Source organism: Nyctibius grandis, chromosome 6 (genome assembly GCF_013368605.1).
Source record: "Nyctibius grandis isolate bNycGra1 chromosome 6, bNycGra1.pri, whole genome shotgun sequence".
In the NCBI taxonomy this organism is placed as follows: domain Eukaryota; kingdom Metazoa; phylum Chordata; class Aves; order Nyctibiiformes; family Nyctibiidae; genus Nyctibius; species Nyctibius grandis.
The window spans coordinates 77,673,928-77,700,678 of NC_090663.1; positions in this window are offsets into that span (position 1 = coordinate 77,673,928).

Below are 26,751 nucleotides of genomic sequence, written 5' to 3' on the forward strand. Positions count from 1 at the left end.
TGTTTTAACCTCGAGATAATAAAACCAAGAGAGAAACACAGCTGCATGCAGAACCTCATTCGCAAATCCTGCCCTGAAAACAGAGATGTAAAGAAGAGTCCCGACCCTATCAGCAGTGCCTTGACTGGTAGGCCACATCATCAGGCAGAAGAAAAGACACTCTAGTCCTGGGCATCTGCTGGGCTTGCTATTGTTATGGTGTATGTCCTTCCAAAGACCCAGGAGGCCCAGTCAGAGCGCTGAAGCCCAGTGTACTTCAATGCAAAGTACATGAGACATACCCACATCTCTTTCTCACACCATTTGTAGGAACAGTTGAGAAAAGAAGCAGACATGAATTTCATTACTAGTTCAGCTGGCTTGTAGAGAAATAAATACAATTTGATACCCCATTTTAATAACATTCAGAAATGTGCAGATGAATGCTGAAAAGTAAAATAAGGGTATCAGGATATATTTTCAGCCTTTCTGTTCAATGTATTGTGTGCCATCACACATTATCTTTTATTATACACACAAGTCTCTTTAGAACACTGTTACTATATTTCTTGCAAATGGGAGACAGCTCCTTCTAGGTTATTATTTTATTGATATAGTGCCATAAGTGCACACAGCAAATGTCCATAAAGTGTTGTTTCAATAGATCTTTTTTACTGTGGGCTTTTTCTCAGGTGGTTTCCTCAATTCGTGCTTACCTAATCATATTTCTTCGGATCACAAGCCTTTGATAATCAAGGCACTAGGTACTGTGTGTTTAATTTGTGTCTTTTGTTCTTGAAAAATACCTCTTTCAGGATTCCTTGAGGAAAAATAAGTGTTTGTTTCTCTACTGCATTGCTGTTTATTGAGGCCTGACCCACTGAGTTCAAAGTCTGTCCATAGTCTTTATAAGAAATCCAAGGAGGACCCCTTAGGAGAAGAGAAGAGTTGCTTTTGGCAGAATCCTTTGTGCTCGTCAATATTTTATGAAGCAAAACAAATAGGCTCATGAGGAGGACAATGTACTTTGGCATTCCACATATTACAGTCCAGTCAGAGCAAATCTAAGCTACTTGTTGAGTCATTATACAATGTGGTTTCATAACTGAGATGATCGAAATACTTGACCCACCAGGCAATAAAAGTGGTCTCTTTCAATGACAGGACTGTTTAAGCAGCATCATGACATAAGCAAAAGCAACTGCAGTTTCCAGAACTACCACGTATGGCTCAATAACCTAAAGCCTTCAGGCTGTGGAGGAAGACAAGAAGGTAGGTCAGAAAGCATCTGTCAATAATTTAAGGAAGAGAGCAACACAAAAGAAAGCACAAAATAATTTGAACTATGTGAGAAGGAATAAGTCATTATATAGAATTCATATTAATAACAGCATTAGAAAATCAATTAAGATTCCATAATAAGAATAGGAATAAAGTTATTAAACTTGCTAATTAATTGACCATTAAAAGGGTGTTTTGGGATCAGTGGATTTGTAGCATATTTGGTGTTTTTGTTGCATATGAGACTGATTCTTTGTTTCCTCCAGACATAAAGTTTATATTCTATCATGCTGTCAATATATTTTTGTTTACGTGCATATCAGTCTGTTGTCTCAGAATTTGATGTAAAGGTTAAAGTCCTAAAGAGAATTAAGCTTCTACAAAACTTGGGAAAATAGCCTGCCTGCAAAAGAAAAGTTTGGTAAGATCCCCAACTCAGGTTGCAGCTTTCACTTACACCTTACTAAACACACGAAATCCATACAGGGCAAAGCATGTATAAGTGTCCCAAATAGAGAAAAATTTCAGCTGGAGATCACCAGGCTTGAGACACCAAAGCCAGTCACAAAAAAGGCACAAACCCATAGCCCTTCCTCACAGAACTACATGTTTAGTCTACTTCCCCTATAGCCTTTGCCTTTGTAATCTAGTCTTAAAAACACATCTTTCAGCATCTTAGAAAGACGAACCATAGATAATGGTAGAAGTTATATTTCTGAAGCACCATTTTCTGTAAGTAGCAACATGCAGAAAATACTCCTTGCCACTTTGCCTGTCTGTCATCTGCCTTTGTAGAGTTCCCTGTACCCCAGATGGTCTCTACCTGTAGTTCTAAAGTGCTGGGCTGGGTGTGGTTTCTCTTCTGTCCTGTCTTTGAATGTTTTGACCCGTCTTTTCGCTTTTATTCTTTTCTGCCTTTCATTCAAGTTACAAGATCTTCCTTTCCTAGAGTATTAGATAGCAGTCTCCATTATACTAACAACTTGCAGGCTTCCTTCATAATTTACTTGGAAAACGCAAAAAACAAATGAAGATCTAGACTTTCTAATGATGAGATCTTTAAAGACACTCAACATCTATCAAAATTAGCGTAATAGCAATAGCCACAGAAGGATCCATCTATAACTGTTGCTATGCTCCTTTTCATACCTGATTAATCTCTTCCAAAGACACTCCTTGTGTCAGCATTTCGTATTAAAAACTTTAAGAGATAGATTAGAGAGACAGCATAGCTCAAAGAGTAAGTTGGGAATGGAGAAACACTCTCAAAACTTGGTTGAAACATTAGATGGTGTCAATGATGTCCTGTCTAAATTGATGGTGTTGTATGAGTGTAACAGAAAACTGAATTACACTTCAGCTGTAGTGAGAAACTGGAACTCACACACTGCTTTTCTCAGAAGAATATTTCATTTTGTTTTGCTTCAACCCAAAGCTTTGGTAAATACAAGAAGTATTTGGTAAATACATTTACCAACTACATTTACCAAAACTCCGTGATACCTTTGTGTGCTGCATTGTCATCAGCTCACAGCCAGCAAATATTTGCTCCGAGCTCTCGCTGATTAGCACTGCCATTAGACTGCCTCCTTCTGCTGAGCTTTGGCATGGAGTAAACAGCAACAGCATATGGATGAACCACATAGGTATTCAAAGAAAACACTGGAATTCCTAGCTAGGCAGAGGGTGAGATGAACAGAATAGCTTTCACCTATTCCCTTTATTCTCCAGCTGTAAATCGTCCATGGTCGCTGAAGAATAATCTCTCCAATATCTCTCAATTGCTGAAAATGGCTGCTGTGAATTCTCCGAGAAGCTTCATAATTTCATAGCGTGTTGCTTTTCCCACAACTCTTTACTTTAACGTCTAATAACTAAATAATATCATCGGGTATATGGACATAGCTCCCACTGGCTTCGAAAGCAAATAAAGAAGGGAAATTTACTTCATCTATGTAAATGAGGCCTTATCGTGCTATGCAATACTGCAGACACTAAGGAAGTTGTGCTAGCAAAACTCTTTATAGAAGGCAATTCTGCTTAATGCAAGAAAGAAAAATGACAGAAATTGTGAGGAAGGGAATAGGAGTGCACATTTACCCCTTTAAAAGGTTGCAGCCGTAAAACCAGTGCTTAATTCAAAAGCTAGATACTAAGTGCAGTAAGCTGCATATTAAAATAAAGTTTATTTGGCAGTAAACTGATGAACTTTAAGAGTGCAGTGAACTGTGTGCCTTGTATACACATATTAAGCAAAAAACCTTTTGGTTAAACTAATGTTCAACGTACGATTCAGACACAGAAAAGCAAGAAAATGCCCAGGATAGAACAGAATTAATGATTTTTGGGTACTAAAAAACAGGTTTTAGGACATTATGTATCGTTTCCAGACTTATTCAGTACCAGTAGTGTCAGCTAAGGACTCTGAGGAAAATAGCTTGACTGGTAAAAGAGACCTATTAAAGGCATTATATTATACAGACATTTATTACAAATTTGGTATGTTTAATGACTTCACTCTTTCTAAGCTTTAAAGTAGCATCCCCACAATTTGCTTTTGATTTCAGACCATCAGTTGTCTGAGGAGGCTGAAAAAAGGATGTTTACCATAACCATTGTGTTTGCCAGAAAAATGAAAACCTCCACTTGCTTTTAGTTTATCAAAAGACAAAGGAGATGATGACATTTATTGTGTGTTTTCTTTCTTGTCTTGTCTTCCCCCCACCCCGCTCCTCCATGGCTTGTTCCTGGATACTCAACTATATTGTTTCACATACTCTTCCATAGGCACCCACATGTCATCTCTGTTAGAGAAAGGCTACCAGAGTAGAGAGGTCTTTGGTTTGTCCCCATTTGGCCTTTCATATGTTCTTATGAGCGTTTAAGTGCTGAATGAAGGTGCTAATGCTATTTACATGCCTAGTTCTCGTTGTGGATTAAGCCTTGCTTCTGGAAAGAAGTAGACATAGATAGTACTGAGATGTCTTAATCAAAGTTGTATCTTGCTCTCCCATCTTCCACAATAATGCTCTATCTCAATTAGATAACAATCAGGAATGTTTTCCTCTGATGGACAGGAAACCTGCCATTTTCTCTTTAAAATGCTAAGACATTTATTCTTAGAGACATTTCTGTGCACAAATGTGCTTAACTGGTAGTTGTACTAGAATAATTTACGTGTGTTCAGAAGTAGCGATGCACGTGGGTGAGCATTCGTCTCAAAGGTCATGTCAACTGATACACAAATATCTTCAATGGTAACAATTCATCTGAAAGCATTTACAATTAATTGCTGCTGCTTGATACTTGTTGCACTTGCCTGAGAAGTTTCTAGATTAGATGTCTGTTAATTGAGGATTCAGAGGGGATTTTAATGTGGCATCAACATTACTGACATATTGAACAGTAATTTAAGCACCAGTAAACTTGGGAATAGTCAGCGATTAGTAAATATATGTCTAATTATACAGCAGTAAGAAGCAGTATGAAGGAAATGTTAAATTACTTCCTTATTATTCTTTATTTTTTAATCTTCTGTGCCTGTAACAGCAATACTCGAACTTGATTCTCCATCTCAAGTTTAGAATTAGTCCTGATGTCACTTCTAGGGCTGCCAAAAAAAAAAATCATAAATTATCTTATTTCTGTTAAGTTTTCAACAAACCATTACTTTTGGAGGGGGAGGATAAGACATCTTTATGTGTAGCATGTTCAGTGTTTGGAATTTATAACATATGGGGAAAAATTAGCACGCTTCCTAAGTTTGAAGCAGATATGAACTGTTATGCCCTCAATCTCCTTCATGGATTCTGTTGTCCAAGTCAGTATTTCGAATAATGTACTGTTGTTAGGGGATCCTAAAACATGCTGTAGTCCAAGGAAGAATAACTACAGAGCAAAATAGCTTAGCTGGCAAATCAGTCTTTGTAGAAAATGGCAGAAGGGCACACCTGAACTACAAATCCCAAAGGAAACTTGTAGTAATTCCATAGATAAAAGCAGCCTATGAATGCTGAATAAAAAATTTTCAACTGCTATAATTTACTTTCACAGAAAAGCTGCCTCTCGTGCAAGTAAATCATCTTTTATAATAAACTCTAGATGTCACCCAGATAATGGGTTCCAAAAAAGAAGTGATTGTTCTTCAGTGCAGACACTCCCAGGTTTTATTGGATCCTGACATTTTCAAGTATGCTCTAACTCCAAATCTCATTATTTGTACCATATCCTCATTAAAACTTTGACAGTCATTATTTTCCTTCACATTTTTAGTTCCCTCAGTCTAAACAATCATAGGTCCTCATAAACTGAGATGACAGAATCCTAAAACCAGCTCTAATTAGAGTAATCTGGTCCTTTTACTAATTTAAAAGTCCAAACAGCAGTCTATCATCTTATGCAAATTACATCATGTGTGGAAAAAACTCAGTATTAAAAGGTCCTATTATTATTATTATATTAAGACAGTAGCAAATTAACAGCATTTCCTAGCAGATAACAGCATAGAAATTCCAGTATAAAATTGAAAATTATATATAAACAAGTACATAACTTTTCATATCATACTCACTTTAGCAGTCATCCACCCATCCACTACGAAATGCAAAACTATTAATGAAATAAAACCTAAATTTATTAAAATACTGTTTAATTTAAGATAGCTCCACATCCAAGCTGTACAAAGGAAAATCTCTTTTATCCCTTGCTTTGATGAATCTGGCCTGTGATCTTGTGAGCTTCTAAAGATGATCAAATTGAGCAGAGAACCCCATGAATCCTAACACGGTACTCTGAGTGATGTCCTTAATGAACACAGTATGAGGTATTTAGACCATCTTGAGGACAACTGCTTCCATCTAGCTACTTATATCTTCAAACAGCTATTTAGTCAAGATGCACTGTGGGTCAGCTATTGAAGCACTCATCTAGTAACATCCCCTTCTATGAAGCAAATTAAATTTGCATCTTTTGCCATGTCTGAGAGTATTTCTGCAACCAGAAAGTTTTGGTTTGGTTTACTTGTTTTTAAATTATTTTATTTTACTATTTTTCTATTTCTTCTTTATTTTATTTATTATTACTATTACGATGATATTTTTATGGAGGAGACTGAAGGGAAAAACAGAAGTTCTGCAAAGCAAAAATTACATGCCATGTGAAAACAAGATTTATAGTACTTCTGTCCGTATTTCTATTACCAGCTGTAAAATTATTAGTTTCACCTGAGCATTAATTTTTAACAGAATAAAATGGGTACCCGGTGTAATACACACAAGCTGAGGGGCCCTAGGCAATGTGTGCGCTCGCTGGGAAGCGTTCTCACCTTGCACAGAACGCTGCCTCTGCAAACAAGAGCTGCTTGGCTCTTTCTGCAAGGGAGCTCATTCGAAGCCACGAGTGCTGCTCACCTAAACTACTCGCCTGGCAGCGTGAGCTTGCAGCTGGGGCAGAGGCTTGGCAGAGGGGACGTGCTGTGCTTGAGGTGTCATTACTGAGTATTCTGGGAAAGGGCTTTGATGTTCATTTATCCAGCAACTTCACCTATTTAATTATTTCTTTCCCAAGGCAATGCTGCTGGCGGGCAGGAAAAACGGGCAGCCTCACAGGGTTACGCCAAGCGCAGGCAGGGCACGGGGGAAGCTGTGTTTCACATAGGAGCTGCTGGGACTGGAAGTGTTTCCTAGTGCGGGGCACTTCATAGCATCTCTTAATTCAGGCAAGTGAATGTAACTTTGAGTCAACCTACCCCTGCGGTTGAATTATGCCATTGAACACCTGTGTCTTCCTCAACAGGTCCACAGGGACCTTGCCAGAAGGACTCAGCAGGCAGCTTCCAGTGGAATGCATGTTAAGTCCTGCATGTTGGTTTTATGTAAATAAAGTCCTTGGTAAGGTCAAGGAGAGCCTGGTGGGATTTGCAGTGACTGGCAGTAGGATTAACTACTAGGATAACCAGCAGGATTCTCCAGTTAAGAAATTGTCACGGTTTAAAGCTGGGCTGGCGATTAAACCTGTGGCAGATGCCGTCTGTTATCCCCCCCCTCCCCCCAAAGGGAAAGGGAAAGGGAAAAGGGAGAGAGACTTCCGGGTTGGAAAGTTAAAACAGTTTTAATAAACTATAATAATGAAAAAGAGTATAATAATAATAATAGAAATAATCAAATATATACAAATATATATACAAAACCAAGATTGAGCTCCCCTGAAGTCAGCCACGTCACCACCGGCACTGCAGGGCAGGCTCCGGGAAGGCCCAGGCTGGGCCTAGCAACGGTCGAGAGCTGGATTCAGGGATGCACGGATCGGGATCGGGGGCAGCAGGAAAACAGACGGAGTCCTCCTTGGACACCGGCCATAGCAGAAAGGGGCGAGACCCTCGTGATCCCCCCCCTTTATACCGAGAATAACGTGTGTGGGATGGAATACCCTCGTTGGTCAATTTTGGGTCACCTGCCCTGTCTGCTCCCCACTGCAGCTGCAACCCCCCTTCGGCTCTTCACTTGTAAGCAGTGAGGAATTCAGCAGTGACCTTGGTTTCTCTAAGAATAAGTACAGCAAGAGCCTTACTGCACAACATCCCTACCGGTGCCTCAGCGATAACTACAAACTTCGGGCATTATCAGTCTTGGAGGCAGACACTGTCTGCAAACATGCAGTTAGTTTCAGAAAGTGCAGTTACTTAGAGGAGACTTAGCTGAAAGCAAAAATCACTGAAAGGAAAATCGGCCTGGTTTAGGCCAAACCAGGACAGAAATCTTCCATGACTTTTTCTTTGAGGAGTCCTCACAGGCTGTTAGCTCAAGGAGCACACTTTGGCTGCAGGAGCACACAGAGTTACACTCAGCTTTTGAGGAGATATAATCTATTTAAAATCTCTTTCTCTCCTGTAATTTGTGCTGTCCATACACATATAACTACAAATCACTTCAGTGGCAGTTTCATACCTACCATCAGAGGTGAAGCAACAGTGTCTTCCACCATCTACCTCTTATGTCATCAGCATTAAGGCAATGGCAACTACAGCGGGATCTGGATGCACCACAGTACTGCAGTTTTGTGTATCTGTCTCTGGGGTGCCATGCAGAAGACGGGAACAGCTCTTCTGCTTTCGTAAAGCCAAATCCTGCAATTTCACATCTCAGTATCATCTCATCAGTACAGAGCACGGCCCAGACATGGGGTTCCCTGCTGGGAAACTGTCCTTTAGTCTGAACTGTGACAGCCTCTTGTGTACCTCTCCAGTGCACGCTGTCTATGTGCATACTTATCCTTCCAAGTAACCAGTTCTACTGTCCCTCCATTCAAAACTTGACTCACTTGGACTAACACAGCTTCCGAACCTTGGACTGATGTGACCATGGCATCAAACAGGTATTCCCCCCAAGAAAAAGAAATGTGATGGTGTGATCATATAATTATGCAGATGGCACTGCCCAATTCCTACTGTCTTGATTTTACAATTAAATTAACATTTTGACATGAATTTTGGTTTCCAGCAAAATGTAATAACATTTCAGAGATACCAGAGAATCGTGAAAAATAGAGACAAGTTCTAGTACATGAAATTCCCTCTGAAGTTACCTCAAGAGTTTTGTCTGTTCAGGTTTTTAGTAACACTTAAGTTGCTTCAGCAGAGTACTACTATCAGTTGAAGATCAATGTCATATCAGAGGAAGTTTTGTGCTGACATGGAGTTTCATACAACAGAATTTCCTTTCTTGTGAAGCTACCATGGCACATTACAGGTAATCAATATTTAATTTAACATATTCAGTAAAATATCCTGTATATCTTTTCCTTTGTGATGTCTCCCTTCTTTTTCATAATGCCACCTTTTCGTTCTTTTTCACCGGAGAGAAAAATATTCAGCCCTGCTTTTAATGAGTCCAGAGAGAGCGTTTTCCATTTATCCAAACAGATCTGTGCAAAAACCCTTGCAGAATCTGTGCAAAAATGACATTTTCATTTACCATGTGAGACCTGTTCATTAAACTATAAAAGTGCAACAGGTGATATATTCTCTGGAATATCATGTTCTGCTGAAGCACGCACGTACCTTTAGATGGGTTGAGCTGTTAACAGTCACTGCCACTTGAACTGTGAAGTAGTAAGACTGGGAAGGCAGCGAGCAAGGATGGTAACCCACAAGCTGCTGCTGGTAGAAGGAATTTGCAGAGACAAGGTCATTGCATTACGTCAGCTGACAGATTTGGTTCATCCTCTGGCAAGCTGAAAACTTAAAACATCTGCAGACTTTTTCTGTGAAGAGAAACGTAAACATACAATTACAACGTAAGCTGTGTTACTTGTTTAAAAGTGCTGCTAGCACATCAATAACTAATAAAATGTGGTAGTGTATCTACCTTCTCAAACAATTTCCTGAATATCATAAGTGAATTCTACTGATGGCTCTTGGCAAGCTTGTAAGTTATGTATCAGGCACTGTAATACAAATTAGCTCTTTTGTGCTTCTTGCTTTTTTGGGGGTAAAGAGGTCTCAGAAAACTTTGTTAGATTTAAGACAGTATCATATTGGAGTTCACTCTAGGAGTATTTTTAACAGAGACTTACAAGGTACATTTCAGGGCAGGATATAATGCTTATTAGCAAGAACTTCAAATGCCACTGTCGCTTGTTGCTACTAAATTTCCTGTTAGAAGAGATCATAAACAGCACTCTGGTGCATTTTGCTTTAGTTAGAGCATTTCAAGAGTCTAATGCTTATCTAGGCATTTTATTTTCCAAAATAAATGTTTATCTTTCAATAGATCAGTTACTTAAGTAAATACGCATACAGCCCTATTCTTCACAATTTTATCATATTGCATAGCATCTGCATTGGCTTCAGTGGTGTCACTTGAAGAGTTCAGTAATATTCACCACAAGTGAAGAACGTCAGTTTTAATCAGCAGTTTATTTAGGAAGTAATTACTATGTAATGGTTACCAGTGTATGCTACTGGGAAAAACTGAAGGGAATCAATCTGCAGATGGCTATTTACTCCTTTCAGACTTTCTTGGTTGAATATTACAGCTACATTAGGATCAAAAAATCCTGTAGTCCAGAGTATTCTTGGCATTCATGCCTCTAGGTAGATGGAAGGCAGCTGACTAATACTCACTGTGTATAAATTTTCTACATGGATATCAGCTCAGATTTTTATACAGTGTATTTCATACTTGAAAATCAGTGCCTATGAAATACAACATTAAACACATTCTAAATAGAAGCGTGTGAATACATGGCAAAGATCAGCAATCTACCAGCAACTTTATTCTAAGATGAAATTAAAGGTCAGTGCGAGGTCTTCTCCGATGCTGGTACCCTGCTTAAAGGCTGTGAGGTGCTGTCGACTGGGCACTTGGGTAAGCTGGGCTTTGCTTAGCTTTGTACGACTATGTGACGTAATGCTTAGTGTTTTATATTCTCCTGCAATGTAATGCTTATTGTTATATATTCTTGAGCTCAGCAAATTTGTAGCATAGGCTCAGGTGAATACCCTGAGGTATGCCTGTGAGGGGCCAGGTGGGGAATGATCACAGGGTTTGCTGCAGACACGCACCAGGCAAGCTTGAGACGAAGGTGCAGCTCCTTCTCCAGGTCATACGTGGGCTGACAGGCAGCAAGGAGTTAGTGGAGGAAAGTGATGGATGCGAGGAAGAAAGAGCATGATTGTCTTGTACGTGAGCAATCATTTATGCTTCTGGAGTGAAAGCAATGCAGAAGTTTAGCAGGTCATTGTAAACGGTCGCTTCTTGTGCAAGGCAGTGGCAAATTAACTCTGAGATAGTGCTATTTGACCTTCATCTCTACTGCTTCCTTAATTTCCATTCCTCAGTCCCCAGTGCTTGAGTTTTTGCTATAAGCTCCTTATAACACACTCAGGCTATTTCAGTCAAGCCACTGTTACGCAAAAAAGGTGCTCCTTTAGTGAAGTTTAGCCCAGCAAAGGGAGGTCACAAAAGATCCTCTACAGTATGCATTACTTAAATAAAGTCCTATATCTGTTCAAAAAGGAATTATATGGATGTTTAAAGTACCCAGCTTATTTTAAAGCCTCATGAATGATATCACTTAACTGTTTTCAGACTAAACAAAATCATTAGTTACGAAATAGCAGCCTTCCTCAAGTATAATTTGAGGTGTTTACTATGGACAATCCTGCAAAATATATCTTATTAAGAGGGATTGTATCTCACCTTCAGGCTCTTCAGATAAAGAATTAGCATGTATCAACCAAAATCTATACATTTAACTGAATTCTGTCTTGGCCACAGAGATTCTGTTGATCTTTACATCCTTTAAAAAATGTATACAAAACACTTCTGCCGGATGCAGTTCTAAAATCTGTGTGGTGAATTTTATTTTACCTCTATGCAAAGCCACTCGGTCTCCTCCTCATTTTTCCTCCATTCCACAAAAATAGTAGAAACCCGTATATAAGCCCAAGACATCTTCACCGATTTTCCAGCTCACCTGTTCAAAACCAGCAAAACATACTGTATTCAAGCCATGTTAAAATGAAAGGGGGAAGGAAAGACTTGATGCCAGGACAGGAAATGACCATCAAGAACTGGTGAAAATTTAAGATCCATGAATGACAGGATAATACAATGAAAACTGAACTAAATATTTGTTGAGTGAATTACTTCTGGGTGTACTTAAAATTAAATAAATTTGATGCTACTTTTGTGGAAGCAGAAGCATTTTACCTTAAAAATAGCTACATTGTTCTCTTCTGTAAAACTCTTCTAATGTAACTCTGCTCAGCACTGTGGAGGATTAAGACAATAGGCTTTGATTTCTTGCAGGAGAGAGGTGAAGAAGATGAAAAAGGAGAACTGCAAGGGTCCAGGAATAACTTTTGCTCCTGAAAATAAGGTAAAATAAAAGTGTGTTTGTTCATGTCAGCTGATCTTGCAGCAACACCTTTTGCTTTATTTAGGGCTGCTGGGAGAAGGTGTTTCATTGGGAGGAAGAATTAAAGCGGAGCTAAGAAATACAGCCTAAAATGTGAATCAGCTCATGCAGTAGGCAGTTTCATTCAAGGTTAAATGCTTGTATGCAAACCATGCCATGACACTGGGGACACCTTCTAAAAACCACACAATAGTATCTGTTTTTCATTGCACACCATGATGTAGAGATCTCCAAGTCAATCCTAAAAGAGTTAATGCGAGTATCAGAAGCAGTCATGTTCTCAGCCTACTATCAAAGCCTCATCGTTCCCACAGCCTAACTCTGGTATCTCTGATGCACTGCTCAGTGGTGCTCTCTGTGGTGAACTCTGCCTTTCCTTAACAGTGAAGCTCTGAAACACTCCCACAGTCAGATATTAAGGCTACTTGCCGCTGCTTATTTCTAAGAAAAACGTGTGGGCTGCTGTTTCTTTGCAAGAGAGAAAATTTATGAAGAATTCGGCATCTTGTTCCAAAGTTGTCAAACAATTTGGGCAAGCACAAATGGAATAGCTGCTCCCACTGGACCAATGTGACTTCTCCTAAGGAAAATTATTGCAAACAGAAATTAGCTAACAAATTGCACCTTGGAAAGTGTAAGGAATACTCAGAATGACTCACAATACTTCTAAAAGGCCCTAACGACTGCTTAGGAACTCACATCAAGGTTAAGTTTAGTAACAAACATCTGACTTGCCTGTTTTCAAGTATTGTTCTAAAGTATGTAAAATGTCTTTCCTACAGATGATTGCCTTATGATTAATGTATGTTAAAACCCCAGTTTGGCTAGAAATCATGAATGTAGTAAAAGATAAGGAAGGAACTAATTTGTTTTAATTGTACTTAGAGTTGCTATCGTTTTTATTTTCATTATGAAGCATAACTATGTAATCAACAGAGATTTGGCTGCCATCATCAAGAATTCAATGACTGCTGTCATGAGAAGTAAATCCAAAATAAATATATTAGACTTTGCCATTAGGTGGATATTTTTATGCCTATGGAGATATAATAGACAAAAGACTAGGGAAGGTTAGCATGAGATTTGAGTGTATACACCATTGCATATCCACTTGAGAGAAAAAAAAATAGGGAAAAACACAGCGGAATATTGTTTTGAAAGTGTTATCCACTGGGTTCCCAGAGAGCTACAGCTAATTATCCTCCCTGAAAAAAATGGGCATGTACAATATTTTTGCAAATAGACTGAAGCCCCAGGTATCAGCTTTAAAACTTAGCAAACCCCTAATCCAGGGGCTCTTTCCTTGTGACTTTACACAGAGAATTCAAAGTAGTCACAGAATATCTAGATTGTCAAATATTTCTAATTCTTCAAGATTGCTATATATTTTATATTTATATCTATATATATTTATGTATGCATAGGTAGACATACATACGCCTAGTACGTGAGATGAACAGCTGAGGATAATTTTTATATGGGGTTGATATAACTTATAGTTATTTACACAACCTACTCTCTTAATGGGAAGATCAAGAAAAATAAATAGAGGAAATAAAAAGATATATTTTACGATGAATAAAAGTACTGAACTTTTGAGCATATATACATATGTCATGGAAATAAGTAATAATGCATCAACACATGAGATGTTAAATTTCTGGCTTTAGGCTGTTTCCTCCCCAGAACATCCTGTAGCTTTGGATACCCACAGGGGGTGTATGTGAGTATGTATATATGCACATATGCTGCCCATCCCTTACTGCATTATATAAATGAATAATGTGGCTTTTATGTTATGCAAGAGCTTGTTCTGCCAAGAGCTCTATATGCATATTTTGTGCGTGCAATGAATTACACAGACTATTTTGCCATTGTTGAACTGCTGAAGGGGAAAAATGATAAATGTTAATGAAAAATTCAATAATAGACACTACTGAATTCAATGGGAATTCTGTCATACTCTTCATTGGGACCAAGATTTCAGCGCTACTCTTTATCGTAGGCAGAGACAAGGAAGAGTAAAGATGCTTCATTATTCTCTAATTCACACAAATTCTTTTCCTTCTATACTGTAGAAACACTGGTACCCAGAGTTTAAAGAAACTAATCCTTATAACTTGCAAATACTTCTCTCCTACTGAACTCAGTTCCAAAGCTCTGAGCTGAACTGAAAAAACCCAGTAAAGTGACCCACCCGAGAAATAGATTACAAGAAGGAAGGGGAGGAATTTTCTCATAAAAAGGACAGTGGCTGTGCATCAGAGTGCACATCACATTATTTCCTTTCTATATATCTTGTATTTTAATAAGTTGAGGAGAGGTTATTACAGAGAAGGTGTAGGACGATATGTTAGTTCCTGGAAGGAATTTACAGAGTAGTTGTGCATCTCTTAAGCTTTCTTCTTTTTAAACTGCATGCATCTAGCTCTTTCAGGTTCTCTGCATATCTTATATGTTTTAATTCTTTCATCATTCTTGTTGCTTGTCTTCAGAGATTTCACGAGCAGTGAAAAACAGCATGCAAAATTCTGATTTCACCAGCGATTGGCAAAGTCCTTAGTTGTTTCCCTAGCTTTACATAAAACCTCCTGATCCACTTAAGGCCTGATCCAAAGCTGTTCAAGTCAGTTGGAAGAGTCCCGCTTGGTACCATGGGTTACATATCAAACTCTCTGTGGAGACATCAGAACACAGATTATACTGGCTTGCTTCTTTTTCCTCTGACAGTATCTAATTGCAACCTCCTCTCTGAAAGCCACATGCCTGACATTCCTAAAATAAACATTTCTTCATTTATTGACTAGTACTAATTCCTTAATCTGTTACCTTTGGAGACCAATTACATTGCTCAAATTTAAAGTCTTTATCCTCACTTAGAAAGAGTGTTGACATACTGGAAAGAGTTCAGAAAAAAGTCATGAGTATTATCCAAGATCTGGAACATCCATTTTAGGCTGAGTGATTACTCTGGTTATCACAGAGAAGGATGCCAGATGAACTGCTCCTGATCTGCAGGGACCTAAATGGGGATAAAATTTTTAATAGTAGCAGACTCCATAGTATAACAAAATTTAATGACTGGAAGTTTAAAATTAAAAAGCTTGAGAGTTTTTACCAGAGGAGGCAAGAAATCCTTGGAATTATTTGCTTAAGAGCATGTACACTGAGGGGAGTGTATCTGTGGCTCAGTCCCATACAGAGTGTAAAACTGAACAACTTAACACAAGAATTTTGAAGAGAGCAGCAGGTTTGAGCTGCTTCAACCCACATCTTCCTTACATTTCTATTGTGATTTCAGTATATTTCGTATCATTCAGATACATCAAAAATCCCACGTAACATCAAACATCTTAAAATAAGTAAATTTGATATTAAACATTACGCTGCACATGTGAAATACGTAAAAGAACCTGTCAGAGAGTACTGGACTCTGGCAGACTTACAGGAACTTTATACATACCTCTGCCCACCCATCTGTGCGCATGCATGTGCTTGTAGGAGTAGTAGTAGGGTTTTTTCCTAAACTTCTTGTGCAAAAAGAAATCTCTTCTCATAATCATAAAGTTCATCAACTGACTGAAGAAGCAAGGAGACTACAAAAATAAAGGCAAAGGAAAAGGAATCTTCTACAGATTTTTGTATTGTTTTCTTTAACTGAGCAGTGTCATTTTCATTAATGCAGAGTAGTGTCACCTTCATTGTTCTTTTTATTAATTTCTCTACTCAATGGCCTTAGACACATAATAACACAGCAGCAGTTTTATACTAACTCAATTTTTTATTTCATGAGAGAGTACATGGATTTTCTTTTCCCATTTCAAACTTAATTGAAGACCCAAAATGTACGAGTCTTCCATGAAATTATATTAGAAAAAGAATGTTTCAGGTCAATCAAACATTCTTTTTAGATAAAAACTGAAACAATTTGTTTGGAATTTAAGTTTTATACACTTTTTACTCACTTGTATTCAAATTATTTTCATTTCAGAAGTAACTTGAAAATGAAAAATCCCATTGATCCAAAAAGGCCAAAATGCTGTCAAAACACTTAAGCAAATTTTATATTCTCCACAGTGTGTGTCAATTAGACAGTAATGGCATTTCCCATTGAAACGTTTTTAGTAAAAGATTTTAAGTGGATCTCCCCAAGGTAGGTTATTCAACCCCAGGTAATACATTTACGCTTTTTCTCTATAACATCACTTTTGTTCCAACAAGATAATATCTGATTAATACACAAGACTTCACCAAGTATTCAGAAAAAAAAGAGGGGGGGGCGGGATCCTACAGAACCAAAAGTATGGGAGTGAAGATGTATGCATCTACATCACTCTTACAAGATACTCTTTTGCAATATATTTACTCTTTTAAATACAATTATATTTTAAGTATATTCTGAGCAGGATCTAAATGAATGCACGGACTGTGCCTCGTTTGGATCTCATTAATACCCTAAGGCGTGCCCTCCAGGTTTGTCCATGGTGCTAGGGTGTTAGCATGCACTACAAAAACATCATGCACTACAATAGCCATCTTTATTTCAAACGCAATGGACTTGAGCTAAGGAAAACCATAATTTAATTTGCATGGATACTTGTTTCAGGTAATATTTTTCATATCTGCATAGAATGTTTTAGTGAGGGATTCAGTAGGATGCTCTCAGAGCAGTGTGCGTGCGTTACACTTTGTAACTCCATGTGTCATCCTTATACAATCTGGCACTTCCTTTTTTTCCATTTTGTAGAGTAGCTGGGGGGGCTACTTGCAATATAAGCATTATTCAACATGAGAAAGGAGGCAGAAAATAGGGCCCTTGTGTGCAAGTTAAGCTCAATTCTGGCCCATTGCTTCTAATAGTTTTATGTCTTCCTGCATAATATTCTCCACTTTCATCATTTTCCTTTATATTGAAAACTAAGAAAAAGTAGTTTTGAACATTTTTCATCCATCTTGGAGTCTTCACTTATATAGTCCCTTTGTTACTTTTCAGTGGTCTATTTCTATTCTCTCTAGATATTTCTAGAACGCTTTTGTGTTTCTTTTACTCACCTAGGTAGCATTGTTACATTTGATTTTTCTTTCTGTGCTTCCCTTACTTTACCTCTACTTTGTTTGCCAGCGAAATTCCATCTAGTCCTTTCAATCTATTAATGTGTTGGTTTTGGGGGCTTTGGTGTGGTGTTTTTTTTTTCCCTCAGGGTGAAATGAATAATGCAAATTACTTTGCTGCTACCTAACAAAGAGAACTATGTAGCTTTAGGTCTATTCTTTATTGCTTTACTTGCCTCCCTGCAGTGAGTTGTGTCTTTTGATTGACTTTCATCAGTCTTTTCTTTGGCTTAACAGCTGAATTTAATTGACTGTAGTATTTTATTAAAACATATCTTGATTTCATAGCTCAAATAACAAAATAGAAAACTACAGTTTCTAGTAATCATGTCTGTTTTCTCAAGAAAATGGCTTATTTATTTTAGAGTATGAAAAGGAATTGCATGTTAATGCAGACATAGATAAAAGCTATTCAAATTCTTGTACAGTCTTGTATTTCCATTTTCTTTCAAATACCATAGCTTTAGCTAAGGAAATATATATAAAAGCAAAGACAGCATTATAAATAAGGTACAGTAAATGCTAAATTGCTGTACATCCGTCATACAGCACATCTGGCATGAATGCCAGATCTCTTAGCAATACCTCCTGTGATTAGAACATCTTGATACATTACATTACTAATATTCTACCCCACGACACTGTCTTTCAACTAAAAAACCTCAGAGTGCTTTATGACTAGAAATATAAAGTAGAACCTGGCTCCAAGTATTATTGCCATTTAGAATTTAATTAACTGATGTAGATGGTAAAGTGTCTTACTCAAGACCAGGCATCTACCCAAATATATTTTTCTCTTACGTGGATTCTACCTCTCTTATCTTTGCCAAAACCTATGTCACATTTTGAAATTCATTCTTGGGAACACACATTTGGGTCATTTCATTTACAGTGCATTCACAAACTCTGTCCTCTGTCCTTTACCCATTATGTCTGACAGTGTTCTCATCACCAATCTCTTAGCGTACTGAAAAATATTAAAATGCCAGAGTCAAAACTTTCCAATACTGGTGCATCATTCTGGGATTTCTCAATGGATGTGAAATCCCTTAGGTAAATGTTTACATAGGGATTGAAGTAATGCCTTAGAAAACTCTAGTCACGCTACAATACGGAAGTCCTTATTAAAGAGGAAGAGAGAACTGTATCATTCCTGACTTTGAAGAATAAATAATAGCGCTCTCAAATTACTGGTAGGTGAATATATTGTGAAGATATTTGGGTCAATGGTTTGCAATGCAATTTGTTCAGGAATTTCTGTTTGTTCGGGGTTTGTTTGCTTGTTTTTAATGAAGGCAGCTAGTGCATGCTCCGTAACATTTTAATTCTATTTTGAAATGATTCACAGCAAGCTTTGGGTTTTTATACTAGACACAGGAATGTATGCAGGTTTATTTCTTTAACAGATATGTAGCTCCGCAGCATACACTTGAGGCATATTTGTGAGCACACAGCACGTATTGACTTGAACATTAATATCAGAATGAGATCATTTGCAAGTAATGGAGATTTAAGTCCTGAACTGTGATCACCTTCTTCGCTAGGAGAATCCTTCATAGGCTTGACTCTCTGTGTTTGATGTCCCACTCAGGAATGAATGCAAAATACATCATCTACCCATACAAGCTCACGCATTGCAGGAATCAATATTTGATTATTAACATGTTGAATTTTATTTTTTTACCTAAAAAATTGCATAATTGAGATGTTGTGTTCGAGTAAAGTAATTGAGGTGTCATATGTATACAGGTAGGGTGTCAGTAAAAGACAAATAAGCTAACAGGGAATGAAACAGACATCTTACAGGCAGATATATCAGCCAAGTCAAAAGCTTCTTGGTTCAGTGAAAGCTCCTGGCAACATCATTTAACAAAGATTTTAAAAACATTATAGAAAAATGTCTTAGTGTACTTTATAGAAGCTGCTGGTTAGTGATGTATTAGATCTTATTTGATTGATTTCTGTTAAGATTAGGAGCCTACTGGGTTGCAAAAGGAAAACTGGAATACCTACTAAAATAATTTATACAGGCTGTATATTGAGAGCAATTTTATTCATTGTAGAAATAAATCTACTCCTCTGTCTGAAACTATCAATTAAAATGGTAGCCATTATTCATGAAAATAAATATATAGCGTGTTATCCATGACAGGAGAATGCATCATGTATAAGTGGTCAATAAATCATTTTAGGGGAAAAGTGATATGGAAAATGGTGGCACTTAAGCTTTCGGTTTTCATTAAAATTACAACTGCAGCAAGATGTTCACCAGAGATTCAGTCTCTACCACAGAAACCCATGTGAGTACTCCTTGTTGTTCAGAAGTTTGCAAAAACTTCTACCCCTTTGTCCGGTACCTGATTCTGCTGACTTCCAAAACCTGCCAGAGACCCTTCAAAGGGGCAATGCAGGGCCATGCTCTCACACAGCGTGTACTCACCTCCTGTTCAGTTTTGAAATCTCTATGGCTTCGAGTGTGAATCCACAACATGAAGCAAATTTGCCAAGAGGAGCATGTAATAATTTACTAATAGCATTGACTCCACCAGCAAAATAGTACACTAGGAGAAAGTCTGTTTTACAGGTTATTTTACTACATTTTCTTATTTTCCTTATCTACTTTTCTTCTTGCTTTGTCAAAATATGTCCTTAATCTGCCATCGGTACCTAAACGTGCTCCTGTTTAAATCAATAGGCCACCTACCCTTAAGTGATCACACTCTCATTTTCAAAACACTGAATTCCAATTGCTTTGCTTTGACAAGATTTCCAACAGAGGTTAAATTTAATGACATGACAGCGAACATGTTGTCAGCTCAGATCCTGCTAAGCCACCATCTCAGGCATATGCTGTATTTCATATACTATATTATTATCTCAGGCACATGCTGTATTTCATATACTGTATTATATGTAATACCATGAAAAGATGTTATGCCTATAAAACTAGCCCAATGCCTAGGAAGCCTAGTTATAGAAAAAATTGCAAATAGGATTAGCACAGTAATGTAGTTACATACCAATTGATCTTGCTCTTCCTCCAAACACATCCCGTGGCAGACAGTCCTTTTCCTTCCCCTGAGCAGAGAGGTGGGGAGAAGTGCAGGGCCAGAAGGTGGTTTGCTTTTTTTTTTTTTTTTGTTCTTTTTGTAATCCACAGATCCCAGAATCATCTTATTGACAGTGTGGAGCAATGGAGGAGCTCAAAGGCTGCATTAAGTGGTGTCAGCTGCAGAGCTCTGTCCTCCCTTCTGCCTGAAGGGAGGTTGTAGTGAAGTGGGAGTCAGCCTCTTCTCCCAGGCAACTAGCGATAGGACAAGAGGACATAGCCTCAAGCTTCGCCAGGGGAGGTTCAGGTTGGACATTAGGAAGAATTTCTTTTCAGAAAGGGTTATTAGACATTGGGATGGGCTGCCCAGGGAGGTGGTGGATGTGTTTAAGAAAAGACTGGGCATGGTACTTAGTGCCATGGTCTAGTTGACAGGGTGGTGTCAGGGCAACGGTTGGACTCGATGATCCCAGACGTCTCTTCCAACCTGGCTGATTCTGTGATTCTGTGATTCCATCTTCAGTTTGGGAGACACAGGTGAGCTGCATCATCTCCAGTTCCTCCGCTGTTAAACACTGCCAAAAGCATTTCTCAACAGGACTTAAAAATCAGCCACATAGATGAGGACAAAGAAGGCGAGGGGAGGGAGAAGGCAAGGGACTAACCACCTTCCAGATTTCAGACTGAAATTAAAGACCTGATTTAGTCAGTAAGAGTTTTGTCAAGTCTTCAACAGAGCTGGGCCCCGAGTGTACGAGTTAATGGTTTATGGCAGAAAGGGCCATATGGTAGTTCCCTTTTTGGCTAGTTAGCAAGACTTAATCATTTTTCAAGTACAGCTTAATTTTATTCATTGTCTTAATGTTTTTTTTCCAGGCTTAAATTTTCTATCTGACAGTCTTTCCTTAGATTTTCATTTTCAGAGGTTTTCTTTAAAAGGAGTTTTTTAGTCTGTGGGGTTTTTTACCTCTTACAGTGACAATTAAACTGCTGCTGCTAAGTAGAACGGTGTCAGGTTTTACGTGCCGTACTGGCAATAGAGCATCACAAAATCCTCCACTGCAGCTTGCCTATCTTGAAAGCTATCAGCTTTTATTTACAACATACTCATAGCACGCTGTCATAAACTTGTTTCGTGTTGACCTTCTGGCTCAATGAAACTGGTTTGTTGGAAGAAATTAGACTACCAGTTATGGTAGCACGAGTTCAATCTCTGTGATATTTGTTCAGCTGCTACAGAAGCAAATAAAACTCCAAGTGAATTTGATTTGTGCAGGCTGTATATTGCCATCTAACTGACGGACAGCGTAGCTCTTCTCTAGAACCACTCACATGATCCATCAAGTGTTTTCAAAATACTGCAGCAGGTTACTGCTTCCTAGGAAGAAACAAAGCTTCATGAAAAAAAGTTTTCCCTGTCAGTTTGCAGAAAATACACTGTCAATGGTTCACATGTCTGCACAAATATAAGTGCTTATACTCCGTATTCAATATTCTGCATATCCCAGAAGTTTCATATCTATAAACATATGTATATATATAAATATATGTATTTCCATTATTTTCTCCTGTTTGATAGTATCCAGAGAACATGCAGTCTTAAGTTCATTTGAACACATATAGTATGATAATGATATACTAGTTATCTTTAAAACAAAACCAAAAACTCCTGCAATTCAAAATCACTGCAAGTTGTAATGTGTCCATTAACCAAGGCAAAAGTTACTCCAAGTTACTCCAGGTCTTGCTATTTCCCAGCAATTCCATGTATTCCCTTCAAAAGTAATCCTTGCAGTTTCAGGTTATGAAAGGCCCTGTTTTGAAGTATTGATTCTTTTTAAAAAGTGATCTCATTTTTTTCTGGGATGTGAGTTACGTGCGTGAAAACGTGGTAAATTGGCATACGCAGCTGTTGCAAAAGAACAGTGTGTTGTAGGCTAGAGCCAATTTGGCATGTAAGGGGTTATTGGACTGGTCATGGTGTTTTTGATGGTGTTGTGAAAGGAATGAGAAGGTTGGTACAAAAGAAAATCTCATAAGGTGAGGTTGCATGCTGTCTTCTCCCAGCTGGCTGAAGCTAGAAGGGCCTTGGGTAATTATTACTGAGCAGTTTGAGTTGATTTGTTCTGGTTCAGAGTTTGTGGTTTTGGAAATAAAGCAAGCCCCAAGGAAGGAGATGCAAAGAGATTTATGGTTAGGGACTTTATTTTTCCTTGTACGGCTGGTGAGCCTGCACAGTGACTTAAAATTAGCAATAAAATCCAGACAGTCCTTTACAAATCATGAGCTAGGTGAATCCTTTACCATCAGAAGAACTGAATGCCTTTAAAGAAGAAAAAGCTTTCAATGAACACCTGCTGAAATTTAAATCTCAATTCATTGCAGCTCTGCTTGGGCCTCTTTTAGATTCTCTTTCTGTGAACATTCAAGCAAGCAATCATTGCTTGTAGAAACCAAAATTTAACTACACAGGTTCCATATTCATATCAGATAAGGTATATTTTTCTATGGAATGGGAAACTAATTGAAACGGCAAGGGGGAGAAGGAGAAATGTTCCAGAGAAACCTTATCAGAGCCCTGCAACAGGAGCAACTGAGCACCCAACAAAAGAAATACCATTCCTATAAAGAGAAGCGTGTGTGGACATCCTATGTGACAGTGAGGAAACCAAAATACATATACTTTATATATGCAAATATATCCTATATATTATAAATGTCTATACCTATATATAAAATCTGTATAAATGACATACATATTCTGCAACTCTGCTTGTTATTTTAAAGGTGACCTATAAATGTTTTCTTGTTTGGTTTCTCGAGTTTTTTCTCCTTAGAAAAAGGATTTCAAAATGATTGTGGATTCCCAAAAACCTGCTGCAAATAAAAGCCAATATTAACAACCAGTTGTACACATACATGAGCAAGACTGTCAAGGTGATTATAGAAGCCTGTCAAGAAGAATTTTAAAATAGTTCCATATGCAGTGCACATGTTGAATTAGCACCCCCAAAGGCAACTTCACAAACCAGCAAACCAAGCGGTGACTCATTTGAATGTAGAAAATGTCAGAGGAGACACTACAGCTCAAGCCTCATTATTCAAAGGTAGATAAATCACATAAATGGTTGCTAGAGAGTGATTTCCTTTAGACATTCATCAGACACTGGTTCTTATTCTCAAAGAACTCAAGAAAAATAATAAACAAAAAGGCAAAGAGACCACGAGAGAGCTACTCCATTATAGCAACAACAACAAAAGTGGAATATAATAATAAAGCAGCACACCTTTCTTCGATTCTTCTTCTTCCTAATGCAATTTGGATTGTGCAATCCAGGCATCCTCTATGCTGTGTCAATACTTACCCTCTGGACAGTGCAGTGTCTGACTCTCTTTTCCTCCTGTCTAGTAATATAGGCGTCTGGGGGTGCCAGCAATGATGAGCTTGTACGCAGCAACAATAGCGTAAGGAACAGCCTTGTGCTTTCTACCCTTTTGCCACAAGATACCTGTGCTGAAGCAGCTCAGGGATAGTGAGCTAGATGGGTACTCCATTATCTTCTGATGATATACCTCTAAAACCAAGACCTCCTTATCTCATACATGCATGTGTGCACATCAAGTTTGAATGATCAGGCGAGGGAGATCCATTTCCTTCTCACTGCTTCCATACAGGAGGTGTCACAAAGCTGAAAATAGAAGTAATGCTTCAACATAACAGATGACACATTGATTCTCCTGTTACTTTTCCTCAGACTTCTTGGTACTGGGTAAAGAACAAGGATTGTGCTGGCATTGCGAACTCTTTCTCAAGCAAAAAGAATTGCAGCTGGGTCCTCCATTATCATGCAGAAAGAAGCAGGAGAGAGCTATGATTTGAGAGATGCATTCTGGGGCTTGAGTCTGTGAATTTATGAGCACTTTCACAGCCTCCTAATTCCAGTGGAAGTAGGCAATGCCTCGCACTCCACAGGAAGTTGAGCTCTTATTTACACTAATATCAGCTTTTATGTTTTAACATAACATTTATGCCTGTGCAATCACAGACGAGATTTTTCAAACCTGAAATTTTTTGACTGCAGATGAATTACTGTAATTACATCTCACTAAAGCAATGACAAAATACTTCCTTAGCTATGAAGAAAAAAAGCTATAAAGAAAAAAGGTTTTTCCATGCCTGAAAATGAATCATACTTGTGAATGCATTCCCTGGACTCAGTCAAATTCTGAAACATCATGTGTGGGCAGTATCCATGATTAGGAAAAAGACAATAAACAGTGTAGATACCCAGTCAACCCTTCCTTTAACCAAGTAAATTGCTAGTCTGGGAAATTATTCTCTTAACAGGGATGACCTGATGAACAGTCATTAAGACTTGAGAAAATGCCGGGCATGATGCACCTCCTTCCTCTATTGGCTCTTTTATTTAAAGAGTAAAACTGAAATCACTTGCAAACTTTAACAGCAGCTAAAAGAAATACCTGCAGGTTGGGGGTGCTAAGAAGAAAATAATTCTTCCAATTTATTGGATTTTCATATGGAGAAAAATGGCTATAATTTGAAAGTATATTTGTTGGGGAAAATAATTTGCTAAAGATAGAAAACATGGTGGGGCTTTTCTCCAAATTCCCCCGCTGATAAGTGAACACTAATGCTTAAGCCCTTCTAATGAAGACGAGTTTACCATGGAATAAAGTCGTCAATGATGAGCAGAAAATAGAGCATTTGTAAATACAATGTAACACAGAATGATAAAGCACATCCAATTTATGCAAAGATGTGCTTGCAGCAGTACGATAAATAATATCCACATAATCAATTACTGGAAGAAAGGCAGACTGAATAAATTGTTTTCTGGCAATTTATGGAAAACAAGCCTAGCACAAAAAGGACAATTTGACTTTAGTCTTTTAACAAGATTGTCTGACGAGCAATAAACCCAAACTTACTAATGATTCAAAGGACATAATATTTATAACTGTCTATTTTCATTAGCAATAGAAAATTCAAAGTAGGGCAAGAGCAAAATTCCATTTTTTTAAGTTAGAAGGCAGGATATACAATGTAATAATAGGAGAATATATATATTTGTTTTTCCCTGTACCTGAGATTCTTTGGTTTAAAAACATGCAGATTGAGAGGGGTGGGAGAGAAAGCTAGAGAAAAACATATTTGGGGCTTATCATTAACTAATAATAATGGGATACTATAAGTATTTGAATTCACTATAGTAGATAGACATTTAATGGTCGGATGCTACATCCACTGGTCTCAGTGGGAAAGTTTTTATTGAGCTGGGTGAACAAGCCTTTAAAGAAATTCTGGAACTACTTTAAAACTGAATTGGGAAGGTTGGAAATTATATCACCATTCGTTTTCAGAGCCATTTACTTTATGATGCTAAATATCTCTACGATGCATCTAGTGCTTCTAGAAAGCTTCAGTAACTGTTTAGTATACCAAGAATATTAGAATGAGTGAAAAGCCATTTAATAACCATATATTAGCTTTGGAAGACAATGTTACTGAACTGAAACAATTCCCCAACCCCCCACCCTTCCACCAATTGAAATAAAAGAAAAATTAAAGAGCAAATATTTGGGAGCTGACAGTACGTATAACGTTTGCCTGTAAGGATATTCAAATGTTTGTTATAATCTGCATAAAACAACTAGATAATCAACTTAGAAAACATTTAGTAGTTTGTGACCTTCAGTCTGTGCAGGACATTAAAATTCACATAACCTCTAGATTCACTTTCCTTATAAAACATTCAACGATGCCTGCAGCACTACTTACTCTGTTAGTATATAAAATACTGCTTTTATTTCGATGTCATTCCAGCCTTATCAAAACCCCTCTCTTCATTTATCCATGGGAAAGGTACGGCCAGATCCAGCAGGCTAAAGTTTGCGTTTGTCCTATTTACGTGACACAGCCCTAATTTTATCATCTAAGCAGGTGAAAAAAGAAAATCAGTAGTCAGCGGACATGATACTGAGTGTGATGTTTGATTGTGACTGAGAAGAGAGAGTGTGAAATCTGGCTCCTTAAAATTTGCTACTGACTTTGGGATTTGGCTAGTCATTTGAACCTACACACATTATGATATCCCTCTTTTGGGGACTCTATATCAAATTTTCATCTATTGCTGTACAATTTGCATGTTTCAAAGTAATTATACCTTGATTAGCCATGGTCTGATTAATGGAAACATTTGGTTGTTCAGAGGTCTAACACCTCCCCAGAGGTTTCACTTCAGCCCATAAGTCTTCAGGCACTGGTCAGGCTTCGCTGCTTAAGTGCACGCGGAGTTACTTCCTGAAGTCTTTACGCCTAATTCAGGACATTAAGACTTCACCTGTGCAAAGATTTATGTGCTGAAGCGGGGAACTCACATAAAGACTTA